We start from the raw sequence: 21,941 nt of genomic DNA on the forward strand, positions 1-21,941 counted from the left end.
TAAGAGGTGGGTCCCAGTGGAAGGCGATAAGATCCTGGGGATCCATCTCAGATAGGATTAATGGTGGCTTGTAGAGTGAGTTGGTATCAGGTAAGGCCAAGACAGGCACTTGGCACTTTTGGTATGTTGTTGTTTCCCTTTCCAATTCTCTACCATGTTTTCACCCAACTAGGAGCCCCTAAACAGGTTGCTAGAGTGTAGTGATCTTAGAGCTCCAGAAGTGTGAGCCAAATAAATCATTTTTTCTTTATAAAGTACTGAGCTTCAGTATTGTTATAGCACCATAGAATTTATTAAGACATAGTCTCCTTATTCTTAGTCACTTCCTCCTGTCAGGTGGTACTAGCTAGAATCTAGATGGCTCAAATCTGTTTATATCTGAGGCACCAACTTCTGACCCACACAAGCCTCACAAATCTTTGCCCTTCCAAGTGTCAGGACTCAGTGTATCCCCTGCTATCTTTAAATCTACTTCTGTTTTAAGAGTAGGTCTTATCAACTTCCTGACTTCAGAGAATGGGAGCCAATTTCTATTCTCTTATGTCACTCATTCTTAAAATCTATGGAAGGTTTTCTCAAGATTTTTCTAGTATGCTTTGTTTAGCATTTCTATCATTTAGTAGAAGAATGATGGTGTTTGGGTTGGGATAAGAGACTTTTTTCTTTCTGCAGACATGTCAATCAATGCAAGTGGTTTTTTTGAAGATCTCTATCTTTGTTGGAGAAAAGTCCCTCTTTCTTTCCCCTTCATAAGAAAGAAAGAAAATTCAGAACACTGCTGTAAGCTTTATGCAGTGTGGTACTTCATTTTCCCTGTTAACTTTCTTTAAAGATCTAATTATCTATTTAATCTGGACCTCATTTAACATCTTTTAGTAAATACTGCATGGATGTGTCTAGTACCATTCTTTCAAATGTGTGGACAAATACATTTTTATGTCAGCTTTCTCTTGGGGTTCTACTAGAAGTTCTGAGATGATTGGAAAACATTAGACTATAGAAGAGGATTTATGTAGCTGAAAGCACAGTGTTACAGAAAATGAAGCGATGACTTACGCAAGGTCCCACAATTCATGGCAAAACTGAAACTAGTACAGGCCTCCAAATTCAAGTTCATTTTCTCCAAAACGTGCTATTTTGCATTTTGAATGTAATTAATATTGAAATTATTAGGAAATTATATTTAAAACATGGTTCCAAACATATAGAATAATCTTGCAGAATGGAATTATCTGAGTACATAAAAAGGCCATTTTGTAATCAGGTCCATATTATTATATTACTTAAAAAAGTTATTTTGGATGGAATCCAAAACAGATCATATTCTTTCTTATGCTCCATTATGCTCCAGAAACACACTAATATATTAATTTTTCCACCAATTCATTGCTTTTTATTTGACAGTACTTTCTCAAATTCAATGTTACATCTTATCTTTCATCTTTACTTTCAAAATAACCTCCTCTTTTAGTTTTTCTTTATTTTTATTTCTATCTTCTCCACGATTCTCACACATGCTGGCTCAAAGGAGCAGACAGAACTATTTCTTACTCTCTCTTCTCTTATCCATTATATCCAGTAGGTATCAGGTCAGATAGATACACACAGATTTTCTTTCTAACTTCCAATATTTTCTTTCTGTTCTTAGTTCTACCTGCAGTCATTCTCCGTTCTCTCATTTGGTGATAACCTGGTATTAAAACATCACCTATTATTAAATACTAAAGATAAAAACAATTATTTTTGAAGTCTAACTTGTAGAATCTCAGTTCTAAGAATTGCAGGGGACTTTAAATAATCAGAGCAAACTTTATGTTACTAAAATTACATAATGATCATTTATCTCAGGCTGAACTGTATTTGAAAAGAGCTGACAGACTGCCTTGAGGTACAGCTGATTCTACCATTGAGCAACTCTGGCTGCTTAGAATGGCCTTCTTTTAGATTAATACATTCTACCCTTTGCTTTTCTGTAGCTTCTACTGGTTTGTCACTTTGAATCTCTTAAAATAAGTCTCAACTGATTGAATATGATTAATTTTGCTTATTTAAGGTAGCAATTGCATGAAGTATTTACCTCTGAGTTTTGAGTTGAGATGGTTGGCTATGTGGCAATGTTGTGGGGAGTGAGAGGCTTTTGCATGTCACTAATAGAGCAGATACTGAATATAATATTTACATATGGTACAAAAAGTTTACTTTCCTTCAAGTCTTTGTATCTTGTCATGCACAATTATAGCTGCTTGTTATTAAAGAATATACAGAGTTAAGCTCTCCATATAACAAATAAAAAAGACAATTTGAAATTGAAAGTAATTACTGTTAAACCAGGTATAAAAGAAAGAGACAAGTCAAATTATTCCATGGAAGTATAAATAGGATAAAAGCTTACTTTTGTAGGCTTTTGTTTGTTATCTTACAGTTCTATATCTTTTACTCCATGGCTTATTAAAAGCAATAGTCGAGCTAGGCACGGTGGTACATGCCTGTAATCCCAGCAGCTTGGGAGGCTGAGAAAGGAGGACTGCAAGTTCAAAACCAGCCTTAGCAAAAGTGTGGTGCTTAGTATCTCAGTGAGACTCTGTGTCCAAATAAAATACAAAATAAGGCTGAGGATGTGGCTCAGTGGTTGAGTGCCTCTGAGTTCAATCCCTGGTACGCCCAAACAACAACAACAAAAAGCAAGAGTCAATTAATTCAGTGAAGACTTTGCAAGAAGGAAGTATCCCTTGGGTTTTGGTCAAAAACTCCTGTAAATATTAGCTGAGTCATTAATTTACTTTTTCCAGTCATTTCTATTATAACCACATTTCAATGTTTTTCATTACTTTGTTTTCCCTCTCCTGAATACATTTGTGATTATCCACGTTTCCATGATATGACAGAGCCTGGAACTGAACATACTAGTACAGTTAATTATCATGAGAGATGGAAAGCAGATCCATCCTCATCTTTTCTGTAGATGTTTTTAATATGGCTGAATCATGTGAACTGTACTGGGGTAGGCAAAAATCAATACTGTCTCATAAAGAAGTCAAGAAATAGCATTCATATACCTGTACTGTTTTCTCACTCTAAAACTATTCCAATAGCATCTTGTCTTTTCTCTGTTTCCTTTCTTGTTCAAGTTCTACAGTCTATTCCATAAATGTGCAAAGACAGTCATTTAATGTGTTATCTCCTCAGCTCAAAATGTGATCTGGCTATTGCCTATCTCTACATTTCACAACCTGTCACTCTTTTTTGTTGTTGTTGTTTTGTTTTGTTTTAAAGAGAGAGAGAGAGAGAGAGAGAGAGAGAATTTTAATATTCATTTGTTTATTTATTTTTTAGTTTCCGGTGGACACAACATCTTTGGTTGTATGCGGTGCTGAGGATCAAACCCCGGCCGCACACATACCACTTGAGCCACATCCCCAGCCCACCTGTCACTCTTCTTAACACACATTCTCTTCATTCATACAGGTCCTTCTTCCATATCACTTCTTCTAATGAACACTGTTCCTTCTAAAGGAATTAGACATTTGCCTTCTCCTGTCTGAGGCACCTTTTTTCCTCTAAATATTCATGTGTTTTGCTTTTCTACATTTACCAAATTTTCCTTAGAGACTTATTTACAGTGAACTTTCTTAACTAGTCTATATAAAATAATGCATTGCTATCCTACCCTCCATCACACTATCTCTTTGTTTACTTAAATTTACTTTGTTTCTACACAGGAATTTTTCCTATCAGATTTTTTATTATTTCTATTCTTGCTAATTTGTTTATCTTTTCCACTAGAATAGGAGCTGGACAAAGATAGGGGTTTGTCTGTCTTGTTCACTACTATATCTTTAGTGCCTACTAGAGTATCTAGTAGATATTAAATAAATATTTGTATAAGTAACAGAAAGACGAATGAATTATAATCAAAGAAACTTAAATATGTCACTGGGAATTAGAATATTTTTAAATGTCCTTTATCTCTGTCATCCCTATCCCCAAGTGCAATCTTTGACAAATTATATATGCTATGTCTACATGAAGCATTTTATCTATAGCTATGATTTTTTAGAGGATAGACTGAAGCATGAAACAAATGTTACATGTTGAATTTTATAGAATACCATTTTAAAAAACAGTCATTTCCTCCAGGGTTATTCTGAAACTAATAAGAATCCCAGGGCCAAGCTAAAATAGTTCTTTCTAAACTTGGGCATTAAATACAAATAGCTCTAGGCCAGCACAGGCACTGACAGTCAGTGCATCTCTCTGAATCACTAGACGAGCAAGTAGGAAGGCATATATGTCAATTGTCTTATTGGTGACCTTTAGAACCTCTTTGAAGCAAATTCTGCCAGGAATATATGCTGTGTGGCATTGGTGAAATGAGGTTTAGGAGCCTGATTGAAAGTACTTACTCTTCAAGACTTTGCCCTTTCACTTTCTTTTTCTTCACTTACTTTTCTCTTTTTTTTTTTCTGTATTTTTTTCTACTTGTCGCTTTCATAATCTCCCCATCTACCTAAAACCACTGCTACTGCTTTCACTGAAGACATTTAGAATATCCCAGGAAGCCACATCTTAGTTCTTTTCTTTGCGGGGATGGAGTCCTAGAGATAGAATTCAGGGGCAGTCAACCGCTAAGCCACACCCCCAGCCCTATTTTGTAACTTATTTGGTTACAGGGTCTCACTGAGTTGCTAAGCACCACACTTTTGCTGAGGCTATCTTTGAACTTGGGATCCTCCTGCCTCAGCCTCCCCAATCACTGAGATTATAGTCTTGTGCCGCTGTGCAGCCAGAGATTAGTTCTTGATATTGAAAAACATCAGGAAAATCAAGTTAGAAAACCCCCAAGTGATTCAGCCTGTTTGGATATTTTCTACCCAGAAATTACTACAACCACAAATATAATATATGCCTCTCCTAACCCAAGATAAGCACAAAACAAATAAAACTTTCTTTTTATTAATTTATAATTAGAAGTCTAATATTTTATAGCAAGAATTCTTTTAGCTCTTATGTATGACATGTCACATAGTTCAGACATTGATTCTGTCCTTATACAACAGATGGTCTTGTATTTTTAATACAAACATCTAAAAATCCCAATTACAAAAATATAAAAGTACAACAAATAAAAAGATCATCACTCAAAGCCATCTTTGTATCTGATTTAGACCTCTCAGAGAGATCCAGCACACCCTAGACAGAGGCCAAAGTCATGCTGTATGCCACCAGCTCAGGCACATCAGTGAGAACATGTTATATGATGAATTCTGTTAGAGTTATAACAAGAATTAGGATGGAAAAATTTTCTTTTCCATATGCTTGAAAGGAAAAATATCGTGACTAATTCCCATATCAAATAAATATCAGTAAATATTGAAATTGTCAAAGTTTCAAGAAATCCATGTTTAACTTCTTTAATGTTAGCAAAATAGAATTTTCCAAAGAGCTAAAATAAACAGAAGATAATATGTAACATGTAATTGTTTTTCATTCTCACAATTAGTTACATATGGTCTATTTGACACATGATATATATGATATATCACTGATACATTTTAGTATTTGGGTCCTGAAAAATCCATAACATTTGTTTAAAAGTCAAGAAGAGCATGTTTTCTGCATCCCAATTTTGCTGGCCTGCTTGGGTGCTCAATCTTCTATTCACTTTATATTCAGAATAAACCTGTATTTGAACAAACTAAACAAAGGGAAAAATAAACTGTTGCCTTGAAAGTACTCAAATGACTACTTACCCACAGGCATCTATGATAAGCAATAAAATAATCTTTAGTATTAATAGATACACTTTACATTCATATTGTTGTGGTTGAAATTTATCTCTGCTTAAAGTTAACATTGTATACATTAATTCACAAGTTCTCAGGGACATGGTAAAATATGAGTTCTTTGAGTATTATTTTATAACAAAGAGAATAAATTTATAAGATTAATTTTATATTACGAAAGCTATATCATTGTTCAAAATAATGATTGCAGTAAGTCAGTCCAGTTTAAGAAACCTAAGATAAATTTCACAGCATTTTCAAGATTACCAAAACACTTTGATATTTATTGCTTATTCCTTAGTCAATACTCAAGTGGAAAATATTTTTCAATAAATTTTTGTATGTAAAAGAAAGAAATTTAGCTGAGTTAATAAACTAGTTAAGTCTCTTTTTAAACATAAAAGCACTGAGATGCATATTTACTATAATTTTCTGGGATGCTGAACTGGCTCTTTAGTTGATGGTTTAATTTTCTATCACCCCAGGAATTTTTGACAATTATAGATACTATATAATATTTTCTTTGCCTTTAAGATAAAAATAACAAAACTTAGTAAATTCAGATGACCCAACACTCATCCTACCTCCTGCCTTGCTGACAAGGAGAAATTAAATTGTTTTCTGATTAATTACATGTCTAATGCCACCAGTGCACAGCTGATAAGAGTCAAGTTGGAGTCCTACACAAAGGTGGTCTACATTATCATCACGACTTCCTTCCCAGGGGAACAATACAATGTGCAAATATATAATTTAAAAATAATCATGAAGTAGCTATAATCCATTTCTCTTCCTCGAGTGCAGTCAGCCAGTCAGAATTAATAGTATCAGGCACCTGTTTGCTGTAACACTTCTGTTTTCATTTTCCTTTGTAAGTTCTTAGGCAGCACTAACTGGCAGTGACAAAGTTCTGTGCAATTTACCACACTGCCACCAAAGAGGAGAGAATTTCTATAAGCTTATCAATGACAGACACTCTCTGTTCAACAGTATATCATCCATTTGGCAGAAGGAACAAACTGTCACCTCTTCAATAAAATGGATTTATCCCAACGGAGAAGAATGAGGTCAAAGTAGACAGAAAAAAATGTTTTCTTCCTGTTGTTGTTATTTTTAAAGCAATACAGCTTACCACAGAAGCATCTGAAGGTAATTTAGAAGACAGGAACTCCGTGTACTTATGCAATTCTATACTTATGTAGGTCTAGGAGGAAGGTAGCTCCCATCAATTGGGTTTCCTTTCTTCTCTAAACTTCATGCTATCTGGTATGTTAAAAAAAAAAAAGCATGGGTGCAGGAGGCAGTCACCTAGTCCCCTCCTGATACTTCATTAGCTGTCGCCCACAGGACAGATACTACCTCCCTGAGCTTCTCCCTGCTACAAACACACTATATTTTATTTGTTCCAATACATAGAGTTGGACCACACATCTCTTATATTTAATTGAGATTTATAATTTTAGGCAGGGAATGTAAACATCTCTGTTCGAGTAAACCCAATTAAATATTATAAAGTTTATAACTTTTGATAGAAATATATATAGTAGATCTGGGGTGTTGAAAAATGTACATTGGTACTGAGAAGTACAAAATGAATGTTTAAAAAAACAAAAACAAACTTCAACCAAATGAGAGTATGATGATGAATGTAATAATACTTATTTTCTAACCCATTCTAATAATAAAAAATAATAATAATGGTAGATAACAAATACTGCCTTCCCTTTCTTAGTATCCTTTCAGGCTGTTATTCTATAGCTTCTGTCACACCCATCAAAAAGCAATCAGAGAGGGGGTTTCAAGATGGAAGAATAGAGCAGGTCACTTTTCTGGCTGCTCCATGATGTGAAACGAAGAAGAGAAGACAGGCAGTTTCTCAGCAAGGTGGGTGAATGAATACAAATAAGGGGGACTTTACTGCAATTTAATACTGGACACTCAAAACAGATTGGAGAATCAGGAGGTCAGATATAATAAGGAAGAAATTCCCAGCACCACAGCCCTGGCCAGAGAACACAAGCCAGAATGGTCCCTCAGGGAACACAGTAAAAGGGATAAGGGAATCAAAAGAACCCGCATTTTTAGGAGGGCTAAGGCATGTCTGGATAAGGAGAGTTTAAGATCAAAGATACTGCCCAACTAAAGTGAAAGGTCCTTTGCACAATATCCTTGTGCAGGAAAGAAATTCCATCTAGGCAGCATGTGGAGGTCAGAGGAAGGAACCGTTTTGCAGCAACAGGACAGGGTCCAGTGGCTGAGGGAGCCAATTTCTGGCAAATTTGCATCTGGCCCCAAAAATAGGCCTGGCAAAACTATGCTGTGCAACAGAGAGTGTGCCTAAGTGACCAGGAGAGAATCAAATGTGTAGAGAAGTTTACACAGGGGAAAATGGGTTGTAGAAACTCACCTGGCTCTCCTCCTTCTCCTCCAATCTGGCTGCTTGCAGTGCCACCTGGAAGAGGTAAATCCTGGCTGAGAATTCAAAAGGGCACGGGTGGGAGAGATTAAGTTTGGAGACTGAACAAAACACCAGGAAATGTTTGGTAGGCAGGTGCTGTAGTGGACTGAGAATTGGCTCCTATACCACACAAGTGGAACCCAAAATAGAGCCCTGGGGTGCAGGCTTCCAGTGTGGACAAATACTTACTAGTCCCTGGAGGAGTTCTGATTTAAAATCTTGGGACCAATAGGCATTCAGCGAAGAGCCTACAGGCTACTTAAGGCTAAACCCTTCCTCCAGATGTTCTATCTCCAGGATAAACCTTCTCATCCTAGCAACCCCACCCTGAGGGTAGAGCAGGCATCTTACTCCAGACCTAACACTGCTGAGAAGGGATGCTGAGAATCTCTTGATCTCCAACAGAAACAATTCTTTAACTTTTAATCAAGAACTTTTTTTCTCCTCTCTTATTCTACCACTTTTAAAACCAGTTATTTTCATGGATCAGTTTATTGAGGACTAGGATGTTTGATTAGTATATTTCAGCTTTGATTTGTATTCTTTTACTTTTAGTTTTTTTTTTTGTATTTTCAATTTTCAAACATTTTACATTATATATATATATATATATTTTTTTTTTCTCTCATTTATTTGTTTCCTTTGATTCTTGTTTTAGTCAGCTATTTCACTGCTGTGATATGACTAGAACAATTTTAGGAGGAAAGGTTTATTTGAGGACTCATGATTTCAGAGGTCATAGTCCATAAAATCTTGGGCTCCATTCCTAAGGGCTGGAGGTGAGGCAGAACATCACAGAGGAAAGAGTGTGGCTATAGGAACCAGTTCACATGATAATCAGAAAGCAGTTAGAGAGAGACTCCACTTGCCAGATACAAATATACACCCCAAAGCCATGTCCCCAATGCCCAACTCCTCTACGTAACTCTATCACTTCAGTTATCACTTAGTTAATCCCTATTATGGGATTAATTCACTGATTGGGTTAAGATTCTCACAACCCAATCCTTTCTCCTCTGAACTTTCTTGTACTGCCTCACACATGAGCTTTTGGGAAACATCTCACATCTAAACCATAACCTTCTGCCCCTGTCCTCCAAAAGCTTACAACTATCTCATAATGCAAAATACATTTTGTCCATTTCCAAGAGATCCCACAGCCTCAACAGTTCTGAGATTGTTCAAAGTTCAAGTCCAAAATCTTCTCTGAGGCCCAAGGCAATCTCATACTATGAGCTCTGTAAAATTAAAAGCAATTTATAACTATTCAATATGTAATGGTACACAGTAAACATTCCCACTCACAAAATTAGAGATAGAAAAAAGGGATAGGAACAAAGCAAGATGGCAATCCAGCTGGGCAAACAAGTCTTATAGCTCCTTGTCTGGCATCTGGGGCACATGGCATTGTGATGTACTCTCCAAAGGGTTTGTGTAGCTCTGCCCCTGTGGCCATGTTGGTTGCAGCCCAAGTGACTTTTCTGTTGGTTTGTCTCTGCTTAATTCCTGCAGCTTTCCTAGGACAATGTCCCACATTTCTGGCATTTCTTAATCTTGGGGGTCTCCATTGCAGCTTCAGCTTCCTCTTCAAATCTCCACATTTAGGTTTCTCAAGTGTTCCTAGCAGGTACTCTGACCTTGCTGCATTTTATCATATCATAATGAAATTAAATTAGAAATCAATGATTAAAAAACAAGCTATTCTAACACCTAGAGACTAAATAATATTCTATTAAATGAATAGTGTATTGCAGAAGACATCAAAGAGGGGATTTAAAAATTCTTAGAGGTAAATGAGAACACTGATATAACATATCAAAATCTCTGGGACACTATGAAGGCAGTATTAAGAGGAAAGTTCATTGCATGGAATTCATTTCTTAAAAGGAAAAAAAGTCAACAAATGAATGACCTAACATTACATCTCAAAGCCCTAGAAAAAGAAGTACAAATCAACAACAAATGCAGTAGAAAACAAGAAATAATTAAAATCAGAGCTGAAATCAATAAAATTGAAACAAAAGAAACAATTGAAAAAATTGACAAAAAAGTTGGTTCTTTGAAAAAATAAACAAAAGTAAGAAACCCCTAGCCATGCTAATGAAGACAAGGAGAGAGAAAACACAAATTACTAACATCCATGATGAAAAAGGAAATATCACCTGAAATATTCATATATAGCACCCCTTCATATTCAAAACACTAGAAAAACTAGGGATAATAGGAATATATCTAAACACTGTAAAAGCTATCTATGCTAATTGCCAGGCCAACATCATTCTAAATGGAGAAAAATGTAAAGCATTCCCTCTAAAAATTGGAAAAAGACAGGGATGCCCTCCTTCACCACTTCTATTTAACATAGTTCTTGAAACTCTAGCCAGAGCAATTATAGTTGAAAGAAGTTAAAGTGATTTGGATAGGAAAAGAAGAACTCAAACTATCATTATTTGCCAGCAACATAATTCTATACTTGAAGATCCAAAGAATTTCTCCAGAAAGTTTCTAGAACTAATAAATGAATTCAGAAAAGTAGCAAGACATAAAATAAATACCCATAAATCAAAAGCATTTCTGTACATCAGTGACATATCCTCTGAAAGAGAAACTAAGAAAACTACCCCATTTACAATAGACTCAAAAAAATAAAATACTTGGGAATCAACTTAATGAAAGAGGTGAAAGATCTTTACAATGAAAACTACAGAATGCTAAACAAAGAAATTAAAGAAGATCTTAGAAGATGGAAAGATTTTCCTTATTATTGGATAGGCAGAATTAATATTGTCGGAATGATCATACTACCAAAAGTACGATACAGATTCAATGAAATCCAAATCAAAATCCCAATGACATTCCTTATAGAAATAGAAAGAGCAATCATGAAATTCATCTGGAAAAATAAGAGACCCAGAATAGCCAAAGCAATCTTTAGCAAGAAGAATGAAGCAGGTGACATCACTATACCAGAACTTAAAATATACTGCAGAGCAATAGTAACAAAAACGACATTATGTTGGCAGCAAAATAGACTTGAAGACCAATAGAATAGAATAGAGGATACAGAGACAAACTAATGTAAATACAGTTATTGCACACTAGACAAAGGTGCCAAAAATATATTTTGGAGAAAAGATAGCCTCTTAAACAAAAGGTGTTGGAAAAACTGGAAATCCATTTGCCGCAAAATGAGATTAAACCCTTATTTCTCATCATGCAAAAAACTCAACTCAAAGTGGATCAAGGACCTAGGAATTAGACCAGAGACCCTGTGCCTAATAGAAGAAAAACTAGGCCCAAATCTTCATCATGTTGGATTAGTCTCCAACCTCCTTAATGAGGCTCCTATAGCATAAGAAATAAAATCAAGAATAAATAAATGGGATGGATTGAAATTGAAAAGCTTCTTCTCAGAAAAAGAAAAAAAAAATCTGTGATGTGAATAGAGAGCCTATGGAATGGGAAAAATTTTACCACACACACATCAGATAGAGCACTAATCTCTATGATATACAAAGAACTCAAAACACTTAACACACACACACAAATCAAATAATGTAATCAATAAATGGGCTAAGGGACTGAATAGATACTTCTCAGAAGATGATATACAATTGATCAACAAATGCATGAAAAAAAGTTCAACATTTCTAGCAATTAGAGAAATGAAAATCAAAACAGCTGTAAGTTTTCATCTCACTCCATTCAGAATGGCAGCTATTTGGAATATAGACAACAATACGTGTTGGCAAGGATGTGGGGGGAAAAGACACATTTATATATTGCTGGTAGAACTGCTAATTAGTACAACCAATCTGGAAAGCAGTATGGAGATTCCTTGGAAAACTTGGAATGGAAGCACCATTTGACCCAACTATCCCACTGTTTTTACCCAAAGGACTTCAAAACAGCATACTACAGTGACACACCCATATCAATGTTTATAGCAGCACAATTCACAATAGCTAAATTGTGGAACCAATATAGATGCCCTTCAATAGATGAATGAATAAAGAAACTGTGGTATATATACACAATAGAAAATTACTCAGCATAAAGAGAATAAAATCATGGCATTTGCAGGTAAATGGAAGGAGTTGGAGAATCATGCTATGTGAAGTAAGCCAATCCTCAAAACCAAAGGCCAAATGTTTTCTCTGATATGTGTATTCTTATCCATAATGATGGTAGGAGGGAGCATGTAAGGAATGGAGAAAATTTGGATATGGCAAAGGGGAGGGAGGGGAAAGGAGTGGGTGTAGGGGTAGAAAAGATAGTGGAATGAGATGGACATCATTACTCCAAGTACACATATGAAGACACAAATGATGATGTGACTCTACTTTGTGTACAATCAGAGATATGAAAAATTGTGCTCTATATGTATACTATGAATTGAAATGCATTCGGCTATCTTGCATAACAAATTAGAATAAATAAATTTTAAAAAATAAATAATAGACTGTCAAATCACATATAAAAACATATTAAAAAGATAGTGTGCCACTATCAAGTGGGGTTTATTCAAGGGATGCAAGTTAAGTTCAACACAGAGAAATCAATAAACACTATTCATCCCATCAATAGACTTAAAAATAAGAATCACATGATTATCTCAATACATGAAGAAAAAGCATTGGATAAAATACAGCACCCATTCATGTACAGAAAAGTAGAAAAACTAGGGATATTAGGAACATACCTTAACACTGTAAAAACTGTATCAGCTATTGCCAAGGCCAACATCATTTTGTATGTAGAAAAACTGAAAGCATTTCCCTCTAAATATTGGAACAAGATATGGATGTCCTCTTTCACCACTTCTATTCAACATCATCCTTGAACATCTAGCCAGAAAAATTGGGAAGAAAGAAATTAAAGGGATACAAATAGGAGAAGAACTCAAAGTATCCCTGTTTTCTGATGACATAATTCTATATTTAGAAGATCCAAAAAAACTCTACCAGAAAATTTCTAGAACTCATAAATGAGTTCATTAGCAGGATATAAAATTAATATCCATAAATCAAATGCTTTCCTATATATCAGTGATGAATCCACTGAAAGAGAAATTAGGAAAACTAATTCATTCACAATAGTTTCAAAAAAACAAAATAAAATATTTGGGAATCAATCTAACAAAAGAGGTGCTCTAAAATAAAAACTACAGAACTCTAAAGAAAGAAATTGAAGAAGACCTTAGAATATAAAAGATCCCCATGTTCTTGGATAGGCAGAATTAATATTGTCAAAATGTCCATACTACCAAAAAGTGCTGTCCATATTTAATGCAATTCCTATTAAAATTCCAATGACATTCTTCATAGAAAGAGAAAGAGCAGTCATGAAATTCATTTGGAAAAATAAGATACCCAGAATAGCCAAAGCAGTCGTTAGCAAGAAAAGTGAAGCAGGGGCATCACAATACCAGACCATAAATTATGCCACAGAGCTTCAGTAACAAAAATTGCATGATGTTGGCACCAAAACAGACATTAGACCAATGGTACAGAATTTAGAATACAAAGAGACAAATCCACTTAAATACAGTTATCTAATACTAGACAAAGGCACCACAAACATACAATGGAGAAAAGATAGCCTCTTCAACAAATGATGCTGGAAAAATTGGAAAACCTATGTAACAAAATAAAATTAAACCTCTCTCACCCAGCACAAAATTCAACTCAAAGTAGATCAAGGACCAAGGCATTAGACCAGCGACCCTGCACCTAAAAGAAGAAAATGTAGGCCCAAATCTACATTATGTTGGCTTAGGAATGGAATTTCTTAACAAGACTCCTAAAGCACAAGAAGTAAAAGCAAGAATCAGCAAATGGGATGGCATCAAACTAAAAATCTTCACGGCAGAGGAAACAATCAAGATTTTGAACAGAGAGCCTACAGAATGGAAGAAAATCTTTGCCACCTCCACCTCAGATAGAGTATTCATCTCCAGGATATATAAAGCAGAAAAAAAAAATTATCACCATAAAATCAAATATCCCAATCAATAAATGGGCAAAGGGACTGAACAGGCACTTCACAGAAGAAATACAGTTGGTCAACACATATATGAAAAAATGTTCAGAAACTCTGGCAATTAGAAAAATGCAAGTCGAAACTGCACTGAGGTTCCATCTAACTCCAGTCAAAATGGCAATCACGAAGAATACAACTAACAATACATGCTGGTGAGGATGTGGGGCAAAAAGCACACTTGGGGCTGGGGCTCAGTGGTACTGAACTTGCCTGGCATGTGTGAGGCATTGGGTTCAATTCTCAGCACCGCATATAAATAAATAAACAATAAAGGACAATCAACAACTAAAAAAATACATTTAAAAAATATACTCATTCATTGCTGGTGGGACTGCAAATTGGTACAACCACTCTGGAAAACAATATGAATATTCCTAAGAAAACTTGGAATGGAACCACCATTTGATCCAGCTATTCCAACCCTCAGTATATACCCAAAGGACACTGCCACATCAATGTTTATAGTAGTTGAATTCACAATAGTTAAACTATGGAACAAGCCTAGGTGCCCTTCAATAGAGGAATGGATAAAGAAAATGTGATTTACATAGACAATGGAATATAACTCAGCCATAAAGATAATTAAATTAGGGTATTTGCCAGTAAATGCATAGAACTGGAGAATGTCATGCTAAATGAAATTAGCCAATCACAATAATCCAAAGACCAAAAATTCTCTCTGATATGTAGATGCTAATTCACTTTAAGTATGGAGGGGGTAAGGGAAGAATAGAAATACTTTGGATTAGATAATAGGGGGGAATGAAGGGAAAGTAGGGGGAATAGGAATAGAAAAGATAGCAGAATGAAGCAAACATTACTTTGCTAGAGTCATATATGAATACAAGACCAATGTAATTGCACATCCTGAACAACCAAAAGAACAGGAGATTGTACTTCATGTATATATAATATGTCAAAATGCATTCTACTATCATATATAACAACAACAAAAAAAAACCTAAGTAAAAGTTTTTAAAAAAAGAAGAAGAAGCAGAAGCAGCAGTCAGAGCCAGATGCAGTGGCACACACTTGTCATCCACAGACTTGGGAGACTGAAGCAGGAGGATCCAAACTTCAAAGCAAGCCTCAGATATATATTGAGGCCCTAAGCAATTTATCAAGACCCTGTCTCAACATAAAATATTAAGAAGGCTGGAGATCTGACTCAGTTAAGTGGCCTTGGGTTCAATCTCTGGTACCCATCCTCAAAAAAAGAAGCAGTCAGACACATCTCAGTGACTTCATTGCATGTATGCAAAACACTTCTCTGGGATTTCCATTGAATGGGTTACTCACTGCTTTTCTCTGTGTGTGTCCATCTAGATTCTTACCTATGGTTCAGAGTTTAATTAAGCATGTGCTTAAAAAAAATAAAGTAACAAAAAATCGTGACATTAAGCAAACTTATGGAGACACAAAACATAATAATAGGAAAAGAGATGGAACTGTTAATCTTTGTGCATGCTAACAAGTCAAAAACACCTCCAATTGTTCTTTACTCTCATAAAGCTGCTCCTGTTAAAGGCAACACTGTTATTATTACCAAGCCAGACTACTGTGTATAACCTACACAGATGTGTATGTTTTCACACTTCACCAATAAGGACCGATTTACATTTCACAGAAAAGAACCTACTTATAATAAATACTATTAAGATATCCTCCAATTGTTAAACTATTCTAAAGAAATCATAATTGATAGCCACAGACCAAAGGACTATGATGATTGAAAAACCTATTACATGGGGTATTCTGCATAACAGACTAGGTCAATTTAAACATTTTATTTTTTGATGTTGTTCCTTTGACTATGGACACTGAGTGAAAATCAATTTGTAAAGAGCTATATGTCAGGAAATTTGATTTTAAATTCAAAATATATAAAGTGTGGTTAAATTGTCTCCTTCCAATTGTTACCTCTGCACATACTTAGAGATTCTTAAAGTATAATTTTGAAATATAGCAACAATATGACTTTTTACAGAGTAAAAATTAAAATGTATTGAGCCCCCATGTACATATTCATAAATTGTCAATAGTAATTATGATTCCCTCCAAATGGTTTCATATAATAAATCTAAAAGCTTAGCTTTTATTGAAGATAATTTTGATTGATGAAAATAAATTTACTGATTTTAAAAGCATTTGTAAGCTCACCTAATAAGGTTATGTCACAATTTTCTATTTGCTAATATACCTGAAATAAGAATGCAGAGAAATATTCATTCTTTACTGTTTACTAAGAATAGTTAGAATTGTTACTATTTACAGATGAAACAATCACAGAATGTTTTAGTCAGCTTTTTGCTTCTGTGACTAAAGGACCCAACCACAACAACTTTAGAGGAGAAAAGTTTATTTGGGGGCTCACGGTTTCAGATGTCTCAGTCCACAGACAGCAGGCCCCATTTCTCCGGGCTCAAGGTGAGGCCACAACATCATGACAGAAGAGTGTAATGGAGGGAAGCAGCTCACATGATGATCAGAAAACAGAGAGAGAGACTCTGCTCACCAGATACATATATATACCCTGAAGCCATGCCCCCAAGTTCCACCTCCTCCAACCATACCCTAAGATTTCAATTACCTCTAAATTAATCCCTACCAGGGGATTAATCACCGATTGGATTAAGGCAATCACAACCTAATCATTTCTCTTCTGAACCTTCTTGTACATGTGAGCTTTTGGGAGATAACTCACATCCAAGCCATAACACAGAAATATATACGTATGTGTGGAACTACAAATAAACATTTTTTATTGCTATATGTGTATTCTTTGCAATGAGATTTGGAACTACTCTTTTCAAGAATTTGAACTTACTTTTCTACTCATTGATTCAGGCTTTGGCCCATGGGATTTGCTTTGACCAATAATACAGGGGCAAACATAAAACAGGCTTGAAAAGTGCTTGCAGATTGGGGTTTACACTTTTTTCTGCTGTACCTGGGAACCTGCAACCTAAAAGACCCCAAGTTAGTCTGCTGGATGGTTGGAGATGAGACTAGCATACTCCTAAGGCTCTTCCCTGTTAGAAATACCCATGTGTGGAAATAAATCAAACAATTTCTCAAAAGTGAGCGAGCAAGGCAAGATTTACTTCTGACAGAAGGGCATGCTACAGAACCAGGTTAGCAAAGTGCACCTGTGCATTTTGCCTGCTTGTATCCCTAAGGTAGTGCTGCCCTTTGCCCTGATTAGAGGAACTTGGGGTTAGAATCTATGTGATTGGATAATTTTAAAATTGGGGCCTGGTACACAACTAAAATACGAGGCTGAGTCAGGATCAAAAGTTCAAAATCAGCCTTAGTAACTTAGCAAACTCCTAAGCAACTTACCAAGACCCTGTCTCTAAGTAAAATGTAAGAAGGGCTGTGATGAACCTTAGTGGTTAAGTACACCTGGGTTCAATCCTTGATCTAAAAAAAAAAAGGTGGGCAAAGGGAAGGGTTATAATTAAAATGGCTACCAGACTTTCTGTTTCTCACATTTGCTAACAAGGAGTCACTCACCAGCAGTGTGAACCCTGATAAGACCATCCAATCTTACCCTGTCAAACCTCTCACAAATGGATGTGTTTCCTTTATAGATGTAAATTTGTCTTACAATAAAGCAACTTTGCAGAAGTACTCCTGTGTCTGCAATTTCTCAAAATAACCAACTCAAAATATTTTAAGATGCCAAAAGATATATTTGGAGGTGGCATATTATGATCTCCTGCAGACATACTTTGGGGTGGAGTGTCCTGAGCCCCATCACCAATGTTCTCATTTCACTCAGATCTCCCTAGGATTAATTTAGTGTTCTTTTTTCTGTAATGGAATCCTATCCAGGATACCTTATATTTAGTTGTCATCTTTCCTAATGTTTTTTTTCTGTGATAGTTTCTCCAATTTTCTTTATTTTCAATGACATTGGAAGCTTTAAAGAATACTAGTCAGGTGTTTTACAATGCCCCTTAGTTGGAATTTTTCTCATCATATTTTTTCTCATGGTTTGTCTGGGATTATGGATTTGGGGAAGAAAAACCACAGGAATGAGGCGTCATTCTCATTTCATTTTATCAAGTGTAAATTTTATTAAATGATATCCCTACTAAACTTGACTTTGATCGTCTCTGGCTGAGGCACTGATGACCAGGCTCACCCATGGGAAAATTAGTCTTTTTAGCCTCTTTTATATTCTGTACACTTTGAAAAGTACTTTGGCAAATTACTCTGTGAAGTTCCTTCTTAAGGGGAGAATATTCCACAACCTCTTCAACGAGGAAGTGTCTACATAAATTATTTGAAATTCATCTACATGAAGATTTGTCTGTTCTCCCAATTCATTTATTTATTCAATCTTTTATTTTCATAATTATGAACTTGTGGGTATTTTTATTATTTAAATTATAACCTAATTCTTTTTTAATTTATTTTGCTGGCCAAATTGTTCAAGTTTTGGCTAATGGGAACTCTTTCCGTTGTTTCTTGTATCATATTGGCAACACTAAGCTTTTTCTATTCTTTAAATTTGCTAATTTGTTTTAGCACTTCCTTATTTCCTGGCACTACAGGATAATATTTTATGATTTATTTGTTTTCCATCCCAGTCCTAGAATCATCATTTATTGAAGAGCCCTGGCTCCTTTAGGCAAAAATGGGTGTTAGAAAGCAAGATTTTAACACCATGTGTGCTGGTTTCTGTTGGGATGCATTGCTTCTAAGCCTTTTCAACTGGACTTTTATATGTAAGCATCTACATCTATCTTGAGCCAAATATGAATTTATTCTAATGTCTCCAACCCCAATTAATCACCATGTGCAAGATTCTAAGCCTTACCCTTTGCTTGAAATGTAACTATCCACTCCAACAGTGAGAAATCTGGCCTCTACCATCTGCTATCCTTGGCTTAATTGTTCAATTCTAGTATGCATTTATGTTGGCTTCAGAAATGCTAAACAATATTATAAAACAGAGTACCATGCTTAAGTACAGTACCTTTTGCCCTTAGTTCTGTAAACTCATTTCAGAAGTTACTTAGGTCACCTTTACCCCCACATTCTCCTAATTCAAGCTTGCTTCATACATTGGTAATATAGTTTGATTATTTTTCATAAGTTCTGTTTTAGGTACTTCTTATCTCCTAAACTATTTCTATTTAATTTGCACACATTAAGGTTCACTCTATGATAGAAAGTTCTATATGGTTTTGATAAGTGCATAACATCATGCCTTTTTCATTACTGTTTTATACAGAGTACTTTCACCATCTTAAAAAAAAAAATGCCCTTTGCTCCATTTACTCATCCAATCATCCTGAACCAGCAATCACTGACTTGCTTGTCTGTAGATTTTCCCTTTTCAAAAAGTAACAGAAATAGAAACATATAGTATGAAATCTATTCTGAGTAACTTCTTTCAATGAGCAACAGGCACATAGGAATCATCCATGTGTTTATATGATTTATAATTCATTCTTTTTTATCACTGTTTAAATCACTGAACAGTACTCCATTATTTGGATTTCACAGTTAATTTATACAGTCATTTATTGAAGGACACCTTTGTTTCTAGTTTTCAATTATTATTAATAAGACTACCATAAATATTTCTAGAGAGGTTTATGTTTGGACATGATTTTTTTTTGTTTGACACATAATAATTGTAACTATGTTCAAATTAGTTAGATAAATGCCTAGGAACTCAATTGCTTCATCATTTGAGCTTTCTCTCTGTAAGAAATTGCCATCTTTAAAGTGACTACACCATTCTACATTCTCGTTATCAATAAATGAGAGTTCCTATTGCTCCCCCAGATCCTTATAAGCATTTGACATTGTTTCTATTGTTAATTTTTTTGTTGTTATTGTAGTCATTTTGATGTGTGTGGTGGTATCTTATTTTACTTGTGGATCTATTTTGAATATAAGGTTGTAGGTTTTGTGAAAGTTGCCCAATCTTCATTATCCTCATTATCCAGTTAAAAAACATAGGATTGTAATAATTCTTTTATATTTCTTAAACACTCCTAAAATAACCCATTCATTATGAAGATGTGAATTTGGTGTCAACATATCTTATATACAAACAGAGATATGATAAATAGTGGTATAAAGGTGTATTAAGAATTGTATGCGGGCTGGGGATGTGGCTCAGGCAGTAGCGCGCTCGCCTGGCATGCGTGCGGCCAGGGTTCAATCCTCAGCACCACATACAAAGATGTTGTGTCCACCGAAAACTAAAAATAAATAAATATTTAAAAAAAAAAGAATTGTATGCAAAAAAAATAAGAGAGCTCATGTATAATGGCATAATTTGGTGTGATCATACTTTATATACAGAGTTACAAAAAATTGTGCTGTGAATGGATAATTATGAATGTAATGCACTCCTCTATTGTCATGTATGTAAGAAATAAATTTAAAAAAGAAAGAAAAAAATAACCCATTCATTTAAAAACTGAATAAATAATGCACTGTGGTGTATGCCTATAATCCTAGTGGCTTGGGAGGCTGAGGCAAGGGGATCACAAGTTCAATGCCAGCCTCAGCAACTCAGTGAGGGCCTAAATAACTCAGTGAGATCTTGTCTTTAAATAAAATTTTAAAAAGGCGGGCACTGGGAATGTGGCTCAATAGTTGAGTGCCCCTGGGTTTAATCCCTAGTATTAAAAACAAGCAAACAGGAAACTGAATAAATAAAGGAAACATAAGTAAATTCTGGGTTTTCTCATATCTCTTCAATCAAATTTTCTGTTTCAAACAGAGCAACCACATAAAATGTGCTCAAGACCTAGAGTTTCCTTACCCTCATTTCTGTAACAGCCATCGACTGACTTGGGTGTCAAATAAGCCCACAGTGTGATATTCACAATTTAAAGCAGTGATTTAAAAAATCAAAAAAATAAAATATCAAATTATTAAACAGTGAAGTAAATATTAAGTATAAGTATTGACCAAGTAATGAGAGAAGAATAGGACCTCTACTTCCAGAATAATATGATAAAATAAAAGAATAAAGATCAGTTTTCATTTTTGAAAACAGATTCTTTCACATTGAATAGACTTAATTTTCACAGATGTATACAGAAGAGCTAAAATTAATCTGTTTAAAAAATAACTGATGTATTTGCTCCATCTTAAATGCAGGTATGATAACTAAAGATTAGATTCCATGTAATAATTACAAATTTCCTTTGTTTTCCTCTTATCTTTCTGCTTTGCTTATTATGTTTGAAATACCACTTACCTCAAATCACTCTAATTATTGCTATCTTTAACAGTCTTGTTTACGCCCTGGAAGAATAACAACTGGGTAGCCACATGAGCTGGGGACCTGGCAATTATAGACCCCACTTCAGGCTGAGTCTGCTTCTCTTTCCACAACCGCAATATAATGCCTCTCTTGGAGGGAGTTTATTTGGGAAAATAGTGTTGGGCCAGTATAAGAGAGAAAAAAAAAATAGGACTGTTACTTAGACTATTACCTTTCCCTTTATCTAGCATTTCAATTTATAAATATAAACACTGGACAGTAGTGAAAGTGAATCAAAATATTGCATGAACATAGAACTAAAACCAAACAAACAAAATCTATTGACTGTATTTGAAGTTAAAACTGGGCATTTTTAATTTCATCTCAAAACCCTACTTCTATCCCTATCAGTTAG

At 35.0% G+C, this 21,941-nt stretch overlaps 1 protein-coding gene across 1 annotated transcript in view; it reads right to left on the reverse strand.

Moving 5' to 3' along the window:
• Cntn5 (contactin 5) overlaps positions 1–21,941 on the reverse strand; it is a 1,252,743-nt gene that overhangs the window by 717,344 nt on the left and 513,458 nt on the right. The gene's annotated exons all lie outside the window — the stretch shown is intronic.

This window comes from Marmota monax, unplaced genomic scaffold (assembly GCF_021218885.2).
Source record: "Marmota monax isolate L192 unplaced genomic scaffold, Marmota_monax_Labrador192_F-V1.1 WCK01_AAM20220418_F8-fsc00045, whole genome shotgun sequence".
Lineage (NCBI taxonomy): Eukaryota > Metazoa > Chordata > Mammalia > Rodentia > Sciuridae > Marmota > Marmota monax.